Below are 17,806 nucleotides of genomic sequence, written 5' to 3'. Positions count from 1 at the left end.
AATGGAGACCTACCCAGGAGAGAAGGTGTCTCAGAAACTCAAGAAGAAAGTGTTTCCAGGAGGAAACAGTTGAACAATGAATTCTATACACAAAGAACTTTTTTTCATCCACCACCTCAAATTCATCATGTCTGATTAGTGAAAGAAATCTGAGAAGTACAGTCTCACATGCTTACAAAGAAAAAAGGGGCACAGTCCTCCGTGACAGACCCTAGCCAATTTGAGACTTTGGTTCAGACAGTGCAGAGTATACATAAAAGATTTAGTATTTTGATGGTCACTTAATTAAGCTGCATACGATGTTAATATATCATGAAAATTTACATATATATTTACCAAGCAAATTGACTTTCTTCTCTTGTGGCTCTTTTATTTCTTACAAGTGAAAGCAATACTTTTGTCATTTGTTTCACTTTTAAAAAAATAAATATCTGAACATTTCTTTCTTAAGTGAATTTCAGACTCCATAGATTTTTTTTTAGACTACATTCTATAAGTAATGTGCATAGATAGTTAGAAAGGATGTTTGGAGCCTTATTTTTTCAAAACTTCTATAAGATTAAGTTCTAGAGTTGAAATGTTTTAGCACATTAAAGAAGTCAATGACAAAACACATCTCCTAAGGTGTGTATGAGATAGAGATAGAGAAAGATGGAGAAAGAAGCAGAGAGAGAGAGAGAGAGAGAGAAAATGTCTGTGTATTAGATGTTTCCTTGTGATTGGATCCAGGTTATAGTTCATCTTTGTCAGGAATATCACAGAAGTGAGGCTGTGTTGTTCTCACCACATCCCGTCAGGATCTATTATTGGTGATAATTAACTTTCATCACTAGATTAAAGTGGTATCTGCCAGACTTCACTGTCAAGTTATACATTTCCTCTCTGTAATTATTATGTATTTTTTAGGGTACTTAGATATTATGCATATTCTATTCTTCATCAATATTTCAATTTATTGATTTACTTATATTGATTCATGGTTCTATTTTATTCAACAGATTTTAATCCATTACTATCAAGCTGGCTTTTGTGTCCTTTGGCACAAGAAGATATTTCAGGCTCATCCTGTACTTTTCCTGCCCTACCCCTGAAATTGGCTATTTCTCCAAGGAATTCTGGATCTTTTTAGTGTAGAGTAATACTTGGAATCAAGATTTAACTGCTAGATGTGTTCTTGCTATTGGGGTGTATTGCAACCAGGCCCTCTCGAGTGACAGAGTTAGGGAATATGTATGTATACACACATGCGTGCACACACACACACATATATTTATTTTTATATGTATCTATGTATATTGAAAACTATGAACTCATAGTGATATCTTTAATTTTGAACCAACTACACAGGATTCATCAATTTTTTCTTCTCTGACAGCGAGAAACTTTGCTTCCACTATCTTCAATATACTTATTTGAACACTCCTTATATGTAATACCCCATCACTACCATCCCCTGACTACACCTGCCTACACAGACACCCTTCTCACCCTCTCAGGCCTTGATACCTCCTGCCAGGTTGCCCTCTTATATAAATGTTCCCTTTACCCCACTTGGACTCCTATACCCAATGCCAAGGTGCCACTTCCCCCTCACATAGACGCCTTCCTCACCTCACTTGGGCTCTGACACCACGTACCGTGACCCTATCATATGATTGTGCATCCTACTTTGCTCGGGCTCTGACACCTGTTGCCAGACCCACCACCCCCTCATGTGTGTTCTCACCTCACCCTGCTTGAACTCTGACACCCCAAGATGGCCTACCTCCCTGTGTGGAGAAAGAGGCAAAGTGACAGTGAGTCCATGGGAAAATAAAATACCAGATCGTTGGGGTGAAAGAATAAAAAATTAAAAGTAAAGTTCAATAGTTGTTTCTAATGATAATGTAATTGAAGATGCAGCCCAGGAAGCAGGTGGCTGTAAATGATTAGAAGTGAAAGTCAGGGGAAGTTCAGGAATTGCAAGGCCAAGTTTGGGATAAGATATCAAATATCCTGAATTGTGGTGGATTTCATTACCTGAAAGAGTAAGCTCCACGTCAATCTTCAATGAATGAAGTGAATGAGCTCCAGCTTACCAGTAGATGACCCCCAGAAGGAGGTGAGGCCTACCTGGGTAGCTGAGCCCCAAAGGAAGATGTTCTTTAACATGAGAATAAAGAATTGGTAACCAAAGGATGGCTGAGAGGAGCTAGGAGGAAACCAATGCCTCCTCCTGCCCTTCCTTCACCTGTGGTCCTTGGGTGAAATACTAAGAGGATTGCAAAAGTAATGTCTTTGGGGATTGAGCCATTTCCCTCCCGATATTTTTAGTCACTCTATGAACAGTAACCAGGCTCTGGTATGTTCATTTCTGTGTATATATGACTATGTCTTTCAAAGATAGTAATATCAAATGTCCATTGTAAGCTATATTTAATTAAGCTAATATTTAAAAATCAACTCCTCTTTGCTAAAGAGATCAACAGATAATTTACTAAATTATCAAATCCAGAAGTCTGAACGCTTTGAAATAATACCACCAAAAGGCTCTAAGCGGAATAGATGAAAGAAAATTCCTTATGGCATAAATTCATTTTGAACTAATACTATAAAGTACATGTGTTGTTTATGGTTTGGTTTTAAGTCTCAAGAAGGTAGAACATATTCCTATGATTTTTTCCACTGACCTTCCATATTCCATATTTACCTGAATCACAATAAAAATATAAATCAGTCTTAATTCTCCTTTTTTAGCACATCGACATTCATCAACTAACAAGATACAAGAAACTCACTATTCAATTGATGAAATACCAACCAAAAGATTATAATTAGAAAATACAATTGCCTGTCAGGCACCAAATAAAATTTATACCCAAAGATTGTCTATGTGCAATGATGAAGAATAACAGCTAACATTTATTGAGCACTTACTATGTCTCAGGCACTATATTAAGTGCTTTGCAAACTTTATTTTGTTCATTCAGCAAATACTTTTATCCACCACTTGAAACCCGTAAGTGGCTTCCCATATTACTCAAAGTAAAAAGACTGTCCAGGAGCTGACTGCTGTAACCAGTCTGTCGCCTCCAACCCGACTCCACTTCACTCCCCTGCTCCAGCCACACTGGCCTCCATGGTGTTTCTTAAACATGCCAGGTGTGCTCCAACCTCAGGACCTTTGCACTGCTCCCTTTGCCTGGCATTTCTGGCCTCAGATGTCTACACTGCTCACCTTCCCAATATCATTTAAGTCTTTAATCAAGCATCGCCTTCTCAGTAAAGCCCTCCCTGGCCACCTTATTGATTATTACAACCCAACCCACCTCCCACAATATTCCTTGTCTCCCTTCCCCACTTCATTTTTTCCCTAAATTTATCATCATTATATGCTATATAATGTACGTTTTAATTTTGATTGTTATCTATCCTTTCCCTTCTCTAGAATGAGGGCGAAAACTTTTGTCTTTTTTTCACCAAAGTATCCCTGGCACATAAATATTTATTAAATGACTGACAAATGAATAAATTGAATAAATGGACATTTTCCCAAATATACCAAATGTCCGATACCACTTAGTGGGTGATTCATTCCCACCAGCTAACGAGGTCCATCTTGAGAGCACCCCAGGGGAAGTAGACCACCAACCAGACTCTGGTTGCCTGCCTTGATCCTGGAAACAGAAATGAAGTGATCGGGGGATCTTTGGAAACATAGCAGAGTGAGAGACGTCTCCAGATCTCTCCCCTTGAAACGACAATAAGCTGAACATTTAAAACTCAACCAAAAACACCCAAACTGCACGCCAGCACGTCTGAGCATGGGATCTGAGCATAAGAGCTACCACAGGTCAGAACCTTGGGTGTTGAGAGGTGGACTGAGAGTAGTAAACAAGCTGCCTCTCGCAGCTGCCGGAGCTCCCTGTAGGAGGAGGGGAAGGGAAGAAGGAGCAGCGAGAGAGTTCCCTGAACATTCCTGTCTGAGAAAGCTGTGAGCTCCCCGTGGCCGGCTGACTTCAGGGTCCAGTCATCAGGGCAGAAAGCAGAAAAGTGGGGTAGGACCACAAAGGAACAACAGTTGATTTTTGCCAGCTGTGGTTGCAAAACTGAGACTGAGCTGCAGCCCTCAATTCCCAGCCCAGAGGGCCCCTCCCCCCATAACCCCAAGACCGATCACCGCAGAGCCCCAGGGGAATCTTAGCAAATGCTGCCGAAACTGTCGCTGACACTGACAGGGACTGAAACTGAGGGTAGCAAGTGTGATTAAATATCTACAAGAAAATTTAAAAAGTGTTACTAAGACTTTATATAAAGCAGGAATCCAAGAGGCTTAGACACTACCTACTGGAAACCAAAAGAAAAGCACCTTCTTCGCAAAAGGCTAAAGAGAGACCTTTATATAATAAATCTCTTTCTGGAAAAACAGCAGAATACACTTCCATTAATGCCCAGGCGGAGAAATAGTCCATTAAACACCATGAATAACCAAGGTGACAAGGCATCTCAGAAAGAAAGAGAAAAATCTCCAGAAAATAAGTTTACAGACAAAGAAATATGTGACTTAAATGACAGAGGACTCAGGATGGTACTTCTGAAAAAACTCAATGAGATCCAAAACAACTCAAATCAACAATTTCAGGAATTGAAAAAACAACTAGATGAGCAGAGCAAGGAGATTGAAACCCTCAAAAAGAACCAAATAGAGCTTCTGGAGATGAAGAATACACTGCAAGAGTTGAAAAATGAAATAGCAAGCTTGGGAAATAAAGTCAACCAAATGGAGGAAAGGATCAGTGATATCGAAGACAGAAATCTAGAAATAAATCAGAAGGAAGAAGAGAGAAACTGAAGAATGAAAAATAATGAAAGAGAAATTCAAGAACTAGCCAATACCATCAGGAGAGGAAACTTAAGAATAATGGGCATTATCAAAGGTGAGGAAAAGGAGCAGGGATTAGAAAGCATTTTCAGACAAATAGTTGACAAGAATTTCTCAAATCTGAGGAATTAGCTGGAGCTTGGAATTCAAGAAGTCAACAGAAAACCCAAATATCTCAACCTAAAAAGGCCTTCACCGAGACACATTGTATTAAAATTATCAAAAATCAATGACAAAGATAGAATTCTCAAGGCAGTCAGGGAGAAAAAAATGGTAACTTATAAAGGTAAACCCATTAGATTATCCTCAGACTTCTTAGTGCAAACTTTACAAGCCATAAAGGAATGGAATCAATATTTAAACTATTAAGTGAAATGAATTACCAGCATAGAATAATGTATTCAGCTAAGCTCTCTTTTAGATATGAAGAAGAAATTAAGACTTTTCTAGATATACAAAAATTGAGGGAATTCTCCACTATAAGGCCTGTACTACAGAAAATATTGGAAGGGGTCAGTTCACCTAAAACAAAATGACAAAAAAATAATAATGATAATTAGGAGTAAAGTGACTATTGAGCAAATAGAAGCAGAGAAGTACTACCTTACTAAGAACAGGGCATTATAAGCTTAAATAATAAGAAGAGAATTGTTTTAACAAGATAGTATTGAACGTTCAGCATACATAGGAACAAATTGAGACCACAATGACTGAAAAGAGGGGGATTCAAAGATCCCAATTCGCAAAGGGGAATGGAGATAAGGCACGCGCAGAAGAAAACGGACAACTGTATATATATAACTATCTTTTCCATATTCATAATGGTAACCACACACCAAAGATTCAGAACCATGGTATATAACATAAAATAAGAAGGACCAGAGGGAAAATCCACAAAAGCCAACCAAAATAAAGAAAACAGAAGCACAAGGACAAGGAAGCAATGGAAACACTGAGCTACCAGAAAGGAAAAGATAAAATGGCTAAAATGGCTGTAAGAAGACCTCATATTTTAATAATCACCCTAAATGTAAAATGGACTGAACTCACCAATAAAAAGGCACGGAATTGCATAACAGATCAAAAAACAAAACCCAACCATATGCCGCCTCCAGCAGACACATCTCAGCTCCAAAGACAAATATAGACTCAAAGTGAAAGGGTGGAAAATGATACTCCAAGCAAATGGCATTCAGAGAAAAGTGGGAGCAGCAGTACTAATATCAGATAAAATAAACTTTAAAATAAAAAAGTAAAGAAAGATACTGAGGGACACTTCCTAATGATAAAAGAAATCAGGCACCAAGAAGACATAACACTTATTAATATCTATGTTCCCAAGCTGAAATACGTAAAGCAATTACTAATAGAACCAAAGGGAGAAACAGACCAAAACACCTAAATACCCCACTGTCAGATATGAACAGATCATCCAAACAGAAAATCAATAAGGAAATAACATCCTTAAATGACACATTAGACCAACTGGACATAATTGACATTTACAGAGCCTTCCATCCCCCAAACAGCTGCTTAAACATTTTTCTCTAGTGTACATGGAACATTCTCAAGAATCGACCACATCCTGGGACACAGAGATAGCCTCAACAAATATAAGAGGGCTGAGAACATATCAACCATACTCTCTGATCATAATGCTTTGAAATTAGAGATCAACTGCAAAAACAAATCAGGAAGAACCACGAATACATGGAGATTAAACAACACGCTACTGAAGAATAACTGGATCACAGAAGAAATAAAAAGAGAGATCAAGAGATACCCTCAGCCAACATTATACTTAATGTTGAAAAAGTAAAAAGCTTCCCTCTAAGATCAAGAACAAGGCAAGGCTGTCCACTATCACCACTGTTACTCAATATAACATTGGAGGTGCTAGTAAGTGCAATCAGACAAGAGAAAGATATAAAAGGCATCTGAACAGGAAACGAAGAAGTCAAACTGTCGCTATTTGTGGATGACATAATTCTCTATATAGAAAACCCTAAAGACTCCACAAGAACACTACCAGAAACAATAAGCAAATACAGTAGAGTCTCTGGATACAAAATTAACGTTCGAAAATCCATAGCGTCCTATACTCTAATAATGAAGCATCAGAAAAAGAAGCGGAAAAAATAATTTCTTTTGCAATTGCAACAAAAAGAATAAAATACCTAGGAATAAATTTAACAAAACAAGTCAAGGACCTATATAATGAAAACTATAAGACCCTATTAAAAGAAACCAAAGAAGATACAAAGAAATGGAAAGATAGTCCGTATTTTTGAATTAGAAGAATCAACATAGTCAAAATGACCATATTACCTAAAGCATTACATAGATTTAATGCAATCGCCATCAAAATCTCATCGGCATTTTTTAAAGAAATAAAACAAAAAATTATCTGATTTGTATGGAAGCACAAAAGACCCCAAATTGCCAAAGCTATCCTGGGGGTGGGGGGTCGGGGGGAAACAAGGCCGAAGGCATCACTCTGCCTGACTTCAAATTATACTATAAAGCAACAGTCATCGAAACGGCATGGAATTGGCAGCAAAACAGACACACAGACCAGTAGAAGAGAATTAAGAGTCCAGAAGTAAATCCATATTTATACAGGCAAATAATTTTTGACAAAGAAGCCAAAAAAATACAGTGGAGAAAGGAGAGCCTCTTCAATAAATGGTGCTGGGAAAACTGAAAAGCCACCTGCAAAAGAATGAAACTAGACTGCTGTCTATCACCACACACCAAAATTAACTAAAAATAGATTAAGGACCTAAATATAAGACCTGAAACAACAAAATAAATAGAAGAAAACATAGGAACTAAACTCAAGGACCTTGGGCTTAAAGAGGATTTTATGAATTTTATCTCAAAAACAAGGGAAGTAAAAGCTAAAATAAATGAATGGGACTACAGCAAACTCAAAAGCTTCTGCTCAGCAAAAGGAGTTGTCAACAAGGTAAAGAGAGAACCATCTGAATGGAAAAATATATTTGCAAGCAACACCTCCAATAAGGGTCTAATATCCAAAATATACAAAAAACTCATACAACTCAATAACAACAAAAAAAACAAATGATCCAATCAAAAAATAGGCAGAGGACCTGAACAAACACTTCTCCCTAGAGGACATACGAATGGCCAACAAACATATGAAAAGATGCTTAACTTCACTAGCTATTAGGGAAATGCAAATCAAAACCACAATGAGATATCCTCTTGCACCTGTTAGAATAGCTATAATCAACAAGACAAGCAGTAACAAATGTTGGAGAAGATGCAGTGAAAAAGGAACCCTTATACACTGCTGGTGGGACTGCAAATTGGTACAGCCACTATGGAAAATAGTATGGAGGTTCCTCAAAAAACTAAGAATTGATCTACCATAAAATCCAGCAATCCCTCTCCTGGGTATTTACCCCAAAGACTTGAAAACCCATATCCAAAAAGATATTTGCACGCCGATGTTCATAGCAGCATTATTCACAGCTTCCATTCACATGGAAGCCACTGAAATGTCCTACTGTAGATGATTGGCTCAAGAAGCTGTGGTACACATATACAATGCAATATTACTCAGCCATAAGAAGAGATGAAATACTGCCATTTGTGACAACGTGGATGGAACTCGAGATAATCATGCTAAGTGAAATAAGCCAGACTAAAAAAGTTGAAAATCACATGATATCACTTATATGTGGGATATAAACCTAAAAGCAACAAATGAGCAGGACAAACAGAGACTCATGAACATGGACTGTAGACTAGTGGTTACTAGTGGGGTGGGGAGGAAGAGGGAGGTAGATGGGGTAAAGGGGGTCAAATATAGGGTTTAGGGGGAGGGTGAAGTGGGTAAAGGGGATCAAATATACGGTAGCTGAAGGAAACTAGACTTTAGGTGGTAAACACACAATAGAATATACAGATGTCAAATGATAATGTACACCTGAAAATTATATAATTGTATTAACCATTGTTACCCCAATAAATGTAATTAAAAATTTTTAAAAAAGAAAAAAAAGAAAGAAATGAAGTGGTGCCCCCTTCCTGGCAGCTCATTCACAGTAGGCTCTCAGAGAGAGAGCTCCAGCCTGTTCCAGGTGACCGCATGTCCTGGGCCTCCAGGGGTAGTTAACATCCTGAAGTCTTTCCAAGGATGTTAATGGCATGCTGAAGGAAATGCTCACTTCCAGCCTGCCTTCTGTGTACACTACTGTGCTTACAAAAACCTTGTTAAGTGGAGATCCCCAAAGGTAGATGTGCAAGAGAAACATTACAATCTTCATGTATTAATAGAAAGTTTGGTTGGTTTACAGTCAAATAATCATAATATGTTAGAAGTGGGACGATCCGTACAGATCAGGGATTCTTAATCTTTTTGTGTCCTAGAGCCCTTGAGAAGTCCGGTTAAGCACATTAACTCCTTCTGCTACTGATGCTTTTAAATGTATAGTATTAATATAAACAAATAGAATCACAGAGAAACCTATTACATTAAAATATAGCTGTCAAGATATTTTACAGGCATGGTGAGAGTTGCACAACAATGCGAATGCAATTAATGCCACTAAACTGTACACCTAAAAATGGTTAAAATAGCAAATTTTATGTGATATATTTTTACCACAGTTGCAAAATACTTAAAATTTTGTCCACAAGTCTCATAACTGATATAATTTCAATGCAGTGAGGGCAATCAATGATATTTGAAAATATCTATGACTACTGTAAAGTGAAACGAAAACGTCTATGATTTCCATTGATAAGAAAGTCTCAGATTCTGCAAACATGACTGTGGTGTGTTGCCTATATTTGTCATTGAAGGAAACACTAAATTTCAGTTAGAGGTCAGTGAAAATAGAGATGTCATAATGAACTCCCTTATATACCATCTTGCTCTGCCTGTTCCTGTTAGAGATGAGACACCTAAGTTGGGGAAAATCTAAGAATCTAAGGTGAGAAGTCTAGGAACTGTCACTCCCAGGCCCCTAACTCCAGCCAGGGCATATAGTGCCTAGGGAAATTCAGTGGGCATAGTAGTGCCTTGAAGATTAAGTCATTCTGCTTATGTCTAGGAATGAGTCAAGTAAATGAGAGTTTTGCTATTTCCATGTCCCCTAAAAGCCACCTTCACTGCCCTTGGAAAACTCTGCATATTGATCCCACTACCAAGACTTAAGACATATTTTTAATCTTGGTATTTGAGTTTCCTAATCTGTAAAATGAGACCAATAACTGTATTTACCACACTGGGTTGTTGTGAGGATTATGTGAGATAATGTATTTAAAACTCATATCACATCTACAGCCATGCCACCCTGAACAAGCCTGATCTCACCTGATCTCGGAAGCTAAGCAGGGTCGGGCCTAGTTAGTACTTTGATGGGAGACCACTTAGGAAGACCAGGTGCATTTAGGCATAAAAAATAAAAAAATAAGGGATTGTAAACTGACAAGGTCCTTACAATCTGCGAGGTCAACCAAAGGTTGCCTCACCTAAAAAAAAAAAAACAAAAAAAAAAAAAACACGCATATCACACAAGCTGACATGTTAAGATAGATAAATACTTATTAAATTACCTTGTGTTGCCTTACCCCTCAGTTCTTCCCTATGCCAAGAGTTAATCTGTTGATTCAGCTGTGAGAGTTAAATGTCTGCAATTCCATTAAAGACAACTGATTGAATTTAGAGATGAAGTTTCATTTCTTTCTAGCCCACTTTACTTGCTTAGACTGCTGTCACCCGGCCCCCGTGGCCTCATTCCCTCTGCAAAGGATGAGCTGCCAAAAACTCTCTTGAAAGAATGTCTTTGGAATTCTCTCATGGCTTTTTTTTTTGTATCTGGGATGACATAAGGACACCTGAGTGAGATAAATAAGGGTGGCCACTCTCTGCCCTCACCCAAGGTACACTTACTTGATAGATTTTCTTGAACTTTCCTACACTGCAGGCTTATGCCTAAGTATCAGTCAAATTAGATATAAGTGTAAATCTCAAAATATTTAATGTATTAAGGTGAAAGTTATGCTGAATTAACAGGGAAGAAAAGCTATTCTAAATGAAGATTCCCAGACACGATAATTTTCTCTGAAGGGGACAACAGTAGACACTGGAAAGTAGGGCTAATTTGGGGTTGTAGAATAATGAAGGAGGCTGACAGGGACTCCAGGATTCAGATAATGGGTGGAGCATTTGGTGGGGGATTCAGGGTACTGGATACCTAGGGTGGGAGCCACTAGGTAGGAGAAGTACCAGGCCCCTTTTTTTTCACATTCTGTTCTTTCTCCCATCTATGCTCCAACTCTCTTCTCTCCGTCTCCCCACCTCCATCCCGTCCCTTACCCAGGACCATCTAATAATTTGTGAGGTCCGGTGCAAAATAAAAATGTGAGGTCCTTTGTTCAACAATTATTAAAAATTTTCAAGATAGCCAAAGCAGAACATTAAACCAAGCATAGTCCCCTTCTGCGTGCAGCTGGGCCCTATGGCGACTGCGCAGGTCACACACCCATGCAGCTGGCCCTGCCCCTCCCTTTCTCCGCTGATGCCTCACTTCTCACTCATCTGCCTGTATCGTCATGACGACACTTACTCCTGAGCCTGCCCCGTGCAGACATTGGAATTATAGACTGCCAGATGGTTCAAGCTGCAAAGGCTCCTAGAATGAAGAGCCAGCTTCTTCATTCTACACACCAGGAAACCAAGGGGTTGGTTGAGCCGTTGAGGGACAACCTTAAGGACGTAACGACTAAACCTTGTTTTTCTGACCACCAGCCCAGGGCTCTCTCCACTGAATCACTTGGCTGCCTATTTCTTTATTACAGCAAGTTTTCTAATTAAATTCATTTGAAAGATTCCTTTTGTCTCTTACTCCACCTGACTGCAGAAAAACAAGGGGAAAAAGAAAGACAGAAGAGGGAGAGCAGAGATAAAAATAGCCTGAAATAATAAACAAATTTAAAATTATTGAAACTATTTCTCCTTCGGATAGGATCAAGAGTTTCATAGCCTAGGAGATATAACCTCATAAAAATGAAGAGGGGAAATGTGGAAAGAAAAAATAACACACATGTTAATTTCAGCTCTTGCAAAATTTTGCTTGGGCGACTGGTATTTACCAGGCACTGTTGGTGTTAATCATACAACAGTAAATAGGCAAAGTTCTTGATCTTAAGAGAGTGTTATGGTGCCTGATCAGGGTAACCAGGATTCCCATAAACAACACTTCTGACTCTAAAGGCAGTCTGCAAATCAAAGGAACCCTCAGATGGCCATCCAACTCCGAAGGCGGCCTGTCTACTTGGCAGAGCCTCTGGAGATCGAACGGAGTGACTGACGACCCATAACCTCGGGCCCGTCGCCTGAAATCCTTAAAATTGTCCACAAGGCACCGCAAGGGAGTGGGCTTAGAAGAAGCCTGTCCCATGGCGGCGGGGGTGGACGTGAATGAGAATAAAGTCCATCCCCACCACCATGGGACAGGCTTCTTCTAAGCCCACTCCCTTGCGGTGCCTTGTGGACAATTTTAAGGATTTCAGGCGACGGGCCCGAGGTTATGGGTCGTCAGTCACTCCGTTCGATCTCCAGAGGCTCTGCCAAGTAGACTGGCCGGCCTTCGGAGTTGGATGGCCATCTGAGGGTTCCTTTGATTTGCAGACTGCATTCAGAGTCAGAAGTGTTGTTTATGGGAATCCTGGTTACCCCGATCAGGCCCCATAACATTTGGAGGCCCCAGCAAGATCCTCCCCAGAGAGAGAAGGGGAGTTTTCTCTGAGACCCACGACCCCGGTCGCTCCGGGAGGGGCACGACCACGTCCAGGGAGCGGCCGCTGAGAGATGTTCCTCAGCCCGGGACATCAGGCGGCCCTAGATCAGAGAGACCCGTGGACAAACATTTCTGAAAATTGGACGCGAGCCTTCTGATCCAGTCTCACCGGTGAGTTAGTCTAAGAGTCCTCTTGGACCTGTTTCTGTCTGTGGGCCCTGAGAACTAGTGGAAGGCTGGACGCAGCACAACTTCCCTAGTACGGTCAGGTCTGAGACGTCAGACCCTGACCCAGTACCTGTTTCGGATTCGGTTTCTGATACGCTAGCGTTTTGTGTTGCCTGTAGTCTGTTTTGTCTGTCTGTACTGTGTATGTTTGTCCGGACCGGTCGAATGTACTGTTACCCTCCTATTGCCTTGATCCTCATAAGTTTACTTACTTTGGTTTCCGTCAAGTTTGTCTCATTGTCTGATCGTTCTGGTCTCTGAATGTCTCTTGTGATTTTTCTTGTTATTCTTTTTAGTTTATTCATTCTTCTTTTTGCAGGGTTTCTTGCTGCTACAGCACTGCCTGAGTGGCCACCTAGTCACCGAGTGGACCTTGTCTAACATTCTTATCTTTCTCAGGACTTTTTAATAATACCCCTTGGTTAACAACTCTCCTGACAGCCATTATAGACCCCCTTATTCTAGTCTTCCTGGGCCTTTTGTTTGGGCCCTGTGTAATTAATTGAATAACTGCCTATGTCAAAAAGTGGGTACGGGCAGTAAAACTCATGGTTCTCAGAACTCGCTACCGGCCACTCCAGGTTGAAGATTCAATGGTTTGAATTCCCCTGAAAACTAGTGGGGAATATTAAGGGTGTGGCCAATGTCTGCTTCTGTAATCCCCTTACTTGTTAATTAAGGGTGTGGTTCTGGGCAAAGATATGCTAACAGCCAACTTCCACTTCTGTAATCTGCTTGCTTGTTCAGAAGACCACAGGGATATGGTCTTAAGCTTTATAAACTGCCTCCTCTGGAAGCTCTGGGCTGATCTCCTCTAACCCTGAGTGGTAGAGAGTCGGTCTGGTAGAGAGTCAGTCGCCGGCCGGCTAATAAAGGCTCATAATTAATCCCAATTGGCTCCGTGGGTCTCAGAATCATTCACGCCATAACAAGAGGAAGTCAGACCAGTAAAATATAATCTCTCCAAAAGTCAAGTTTAATAAAAAAGCAGGCTATTAAACTGTGTACACCTATAACAATTTTATTTGTAAAAATATTAAAATGAAATTTACCTAAATTTTCCCTTAAAAAGTGTTTTTTCTAGCTAGTGAAATTACAGGTCATTTTATTTTTCTTATACTTTAATGTAGTTCTTATTCTTTATCACATTGATACTATGTATTACATTTATGATAACAAAAAAAGTTTAACATTTATATCTTTCAACAATGTATAGAATTTCTATAAATCTATTCCTTAAGGAAATGATCTTAAATATGAATAAATTTGATCATTACAGTATTAGTTATAATAGTGAAAAATTGAGAACATTTTGCTCAAGATCCTTCCCTGGTTCTCTTGAATGATCTCAGTGTAGCTACTACAGTTTGGAGATAATGCCACTAGGAGGCAATAAGGAGTCTCTAACAAGTAAGTCCAACTTCAAGATTAACTTGCCCAATGCTTGTAGAATACTCAGAATCTCAGAGTGAATCACAACACAATGTTACATAAAAAATAATAAAAATAAAAACCTTCTAGCCTACAAACTCCGCTTTTAGAAATAAGTTTTAAAAGATAGTGGAATAAATGAACAAAGATTTATAGCAAAAAAATGTAAAACAATCTAAATGCCCATCAATGGAGGACTGAGCACATACACTGTAACACCTTATTAATAATTCAGATTTATAATGACATGGAAGGATGTCCATTATATGTTATTTTTAAGTGAAAAGAAAGCAGATCACAGAACACTAATATGGAAGATAATTTTTATAATGGTTAAAAGCACAGGCTCTAGATTAACACAGCTTGGGGGCAAATTCCAACTATTAACTGTGTGACCTTGGGCAAGTTTCTTAACCTCTCTGAGTTTCATTTATAAAACGGGAATGATATTACTCCCTCACTAGGTTGTTGTGAAGATCAAATGCAGTTTTACAAAGAAAGCCCTGAAAGCAGTGCCTGGAATATACTAAGCTCTCAGCAAGTATTAGCTACCATTTTATGTAGAGTATAATCCCACTACTTTTTTAAATATCCAGTATATCTATACATGGGCACACACATTTTCCAGAAGGACGTACACATGAAAACATTACAATGGTTGCAATATCCAGGTGGCGAGATTTTAATTAAAACTCTTAATAGTTTGGGGAGAAAAACTCCAATGGTGGCTTTATATGCTCAAATACACAGAGATCTGTAACAATTACCTTCCAAATTATATTTCTAAAAAAAAAAAAAAAAAGATTTTTTTATTTTTTTTATTTAACAACAAAAATCATTGTTTTAAAATAAAGTTTACAATGTATCTAATAATTTTCCTTTCTTCTTTCTTAAAAATTTGATTCCATCTCTCATCTCACCAGAGTTGGTTTGGAACATTTCTTTACACCCACCCTCCATTCCCGCTTGTCCTGCCAGGCCCTCCTCCCCAGCCCAGGACTGCTCCAAAAGTCAAAAGCAGCACTGCTTTCTGCTCCTGTCCTACGTCTCTGTTCCCCTCCGGCCCTCCAAGTGGGCTAACAAGGGCTCTTCCCATTCTATTCCCACTTTCCCTTTTTCTACCGCAGGCCCCAAACCTCTGCTTCTTTGAGAAAAACAAATTCCCCTGATAAGGTTCCCTGCAGTCACATCATTTCTCTGCTTTTACCGCCATTTCCCTTTTTGTTAGTTTTAGATAAAAAGAGCTTCTTTTCCTCTCCCCATCCCCCAGCCCTGCCTGTTTGGGTCTGTCTGCTCTGTGCTCCGTCCCAGTCTCAGTGATGAAACACTCCTCAGCTGTCTCACCTCAGATTTTCTCTTTTCAGCTTTGCCAGTTTCTTCAGAAAATAAAGTGCCAAAACCCTGGCGTACACCAGAACACTTTGTTTAGAGAATTAACAGCAAATCTGACTGCTTTCATTATTGCAGTTCATTGTATGAGCTATAATTGCACCCCACTCTGTTGCTGACATAAACTTGGTACAGGTTATCAAGTTACCTGAATTAGCTTTTTTAACCTACGTCTTCATTCTCAGCAATAAATGGCCTTCAAACAGTAGCCTTTACATTTGAACCTTTAGAAGTAAAAGTCAGATAGTTCTCAGCAGAAAGAAATCAAAACTGAAGTTGGCTCCCTCTACTGATTCAAAAGAGTCCAAGTTTTGCTGACACTGAGAATATGACGTGGCAGACACCAAGTGGCTTAGTGATTAAAGCAATTGAAGCAAGTGCTACTACAATTATTTTTAAGTGAAGCCAGTAGCAGCTACTAAATTGAACTAATGTAAATGTGTATTGTAAGTAATATAAAGGTACAATTTTATAAGAAGAAAATACAGTAAATGAAAATAACTTCTGATTTTGTTCTAAATCAACCTTAAAAATTTAGATTGGTTTAAAAACAATTTCTTAAATTAGCTGTATAGTGTTTTATGTTTAACTCAAAGATTTCCCTCTGTAATCAAAAACGTCTACTGAAAAATAGACATTTGTCACCAAAAAAGATTTATTTGGGAAAAGGAAAAGATTGCAACGAGTGCATGCAGACGTAGCAAACCGTATGCATTCTCTGGCCTGAGTGCCAAGATGAAGGGGAATTTATATAAGGGAAAAGAAAGTTGATGAAAGGGGAAGTCAGAACCATAGAGCTTTATTATAAACATAGAGTTCTTCCCGTAGGGTTCTCTCATAGAAGGTCCTCGCGGTTATACAGAGCACCAGAACTTCCATGAGCCCTAGCTCCTCCCATAGACCCTCACAACTGATAATGTTTCCTTAAAGCTCCAGTTAGTCCTTATCAAAAACAAAGCTCACTGTGAGGTTTTATTCATTTGTCAAGCATTAGCTCAGAACTGATGACCAGCAGATTATGGGGAGCAAGGTGGAGAGGGGTGAACTACAAAGGCAGAAGACACAGTTTCTACTTTCAAAGAATTTATAATCTACTTAGAGAGCAAAATATATACTTCAAAAACTCATGGAAAATTTTGGAAGCAACATAATACACAAGTGTAACAATGTTTGCAGATTATCTGTTTTTCAAGACCTTTAAACTTAAGTTGCCAGATAAAATACAAGACCTCCCCATTAAAATTTAATTTAATAAACAGCAAATGATTTTTAGTATAAACATGTCTCACGTCTCTAAAGAGAGAGAGAGAGAGAGAGAAAAGTACTGGTTATTTATCTGAAATTCAAGTTAACTGTATGTCCTGTATTATTATTACTTTCTAAATCTGGCCTCCTTAAATTTGAGGCATGGGGGTACAGAAAGGATCATAATAGAGAGCAGTTGGTTAGATAAGCTCTCTGGAGAATGTGAGTTTTAAGCCAACTGCTGATGAAAGCAGCAGACGAAAACAGAGACATTCCAAATATGAGAAGTGTGTGTCCATAGCACTGAAATCGAGATGAGCAAGTAATTCCTGGTTAGGATGGCAACCAGATTAGCTTAGCCATGGGAAGATTTTCACGATGAACATGAGAGCTGAAAACTGCTGATGTGAATGGTCACTCTTAACTGGATCTCTTTCTAGGGAGTTTGTTTAAAGGACCATATTTCTCTTTCCAAATCAATGGGACTTTTTTTTTTTACTCTTTCCTCTGTATAAGCCAAGACCACAAATTTCAATGGTTTAAATATGTAAGTTTTAAATTATAAAGGTGTTTATCTGTACAGGTTATTTACATGGGCATTACAATATGAGTTTTGCAGTTATATATCTTAAAAATCAAAAACGTGTTTGAAATATACATATTATATCCAGTTCAAAACTGTAGATAAATGAGAGAGAGAGAAAGAGAGAGAGAGAGATTTCCTCCCCCCACCCCTTAGTAGTTCCCAGTGGTAGGGTCCTGATACCTGAGTCTTTGTTGGGTGGGGATCAGCTGCATTAGAGGGAGCTGAGAAGTGAGCCCTAAAGAGCTCTGCAAAATAAAGAGCAAGCCAAGAGTGGGGAGCCTGGGACCTTCC

At 39.0% G+C, this 17,806-nt stretch overlaps 1 pseudogene; it reads left to right on the top strand.

Annotated features, from left to right (window-relative positions):
- Nucleotides 1-10,171: 10,171 nt before the first annotated feature.
- LOC120595866 (uncharacterized) lies at nt 10,172-10,289 on the top strand (annotated as a pseudogene).
- Nucleotides 10,290-17,806: the final 7,517 nt, after the last annotated feature.

The sequence above is a fragment of the Pteropus medius genome, unplaced genomic scaffold, assembly GCF_902729225.1.
Source record: "Pteropus medius unplaced genomic scaffold, Ma_sr-lr_union100, whole genome shotgun sequence".
NCBI lineage: Eukaryota > Metazoa > Chordata > Mammalia > Chiroptera > Pteropodidae > Pteropus > Pteropus medius.
The sequence above is the reverse complement of the archived record's forward strand: the minus strand, read 5'-3'. Positions and strand labels throughout refer to the sequence as shown.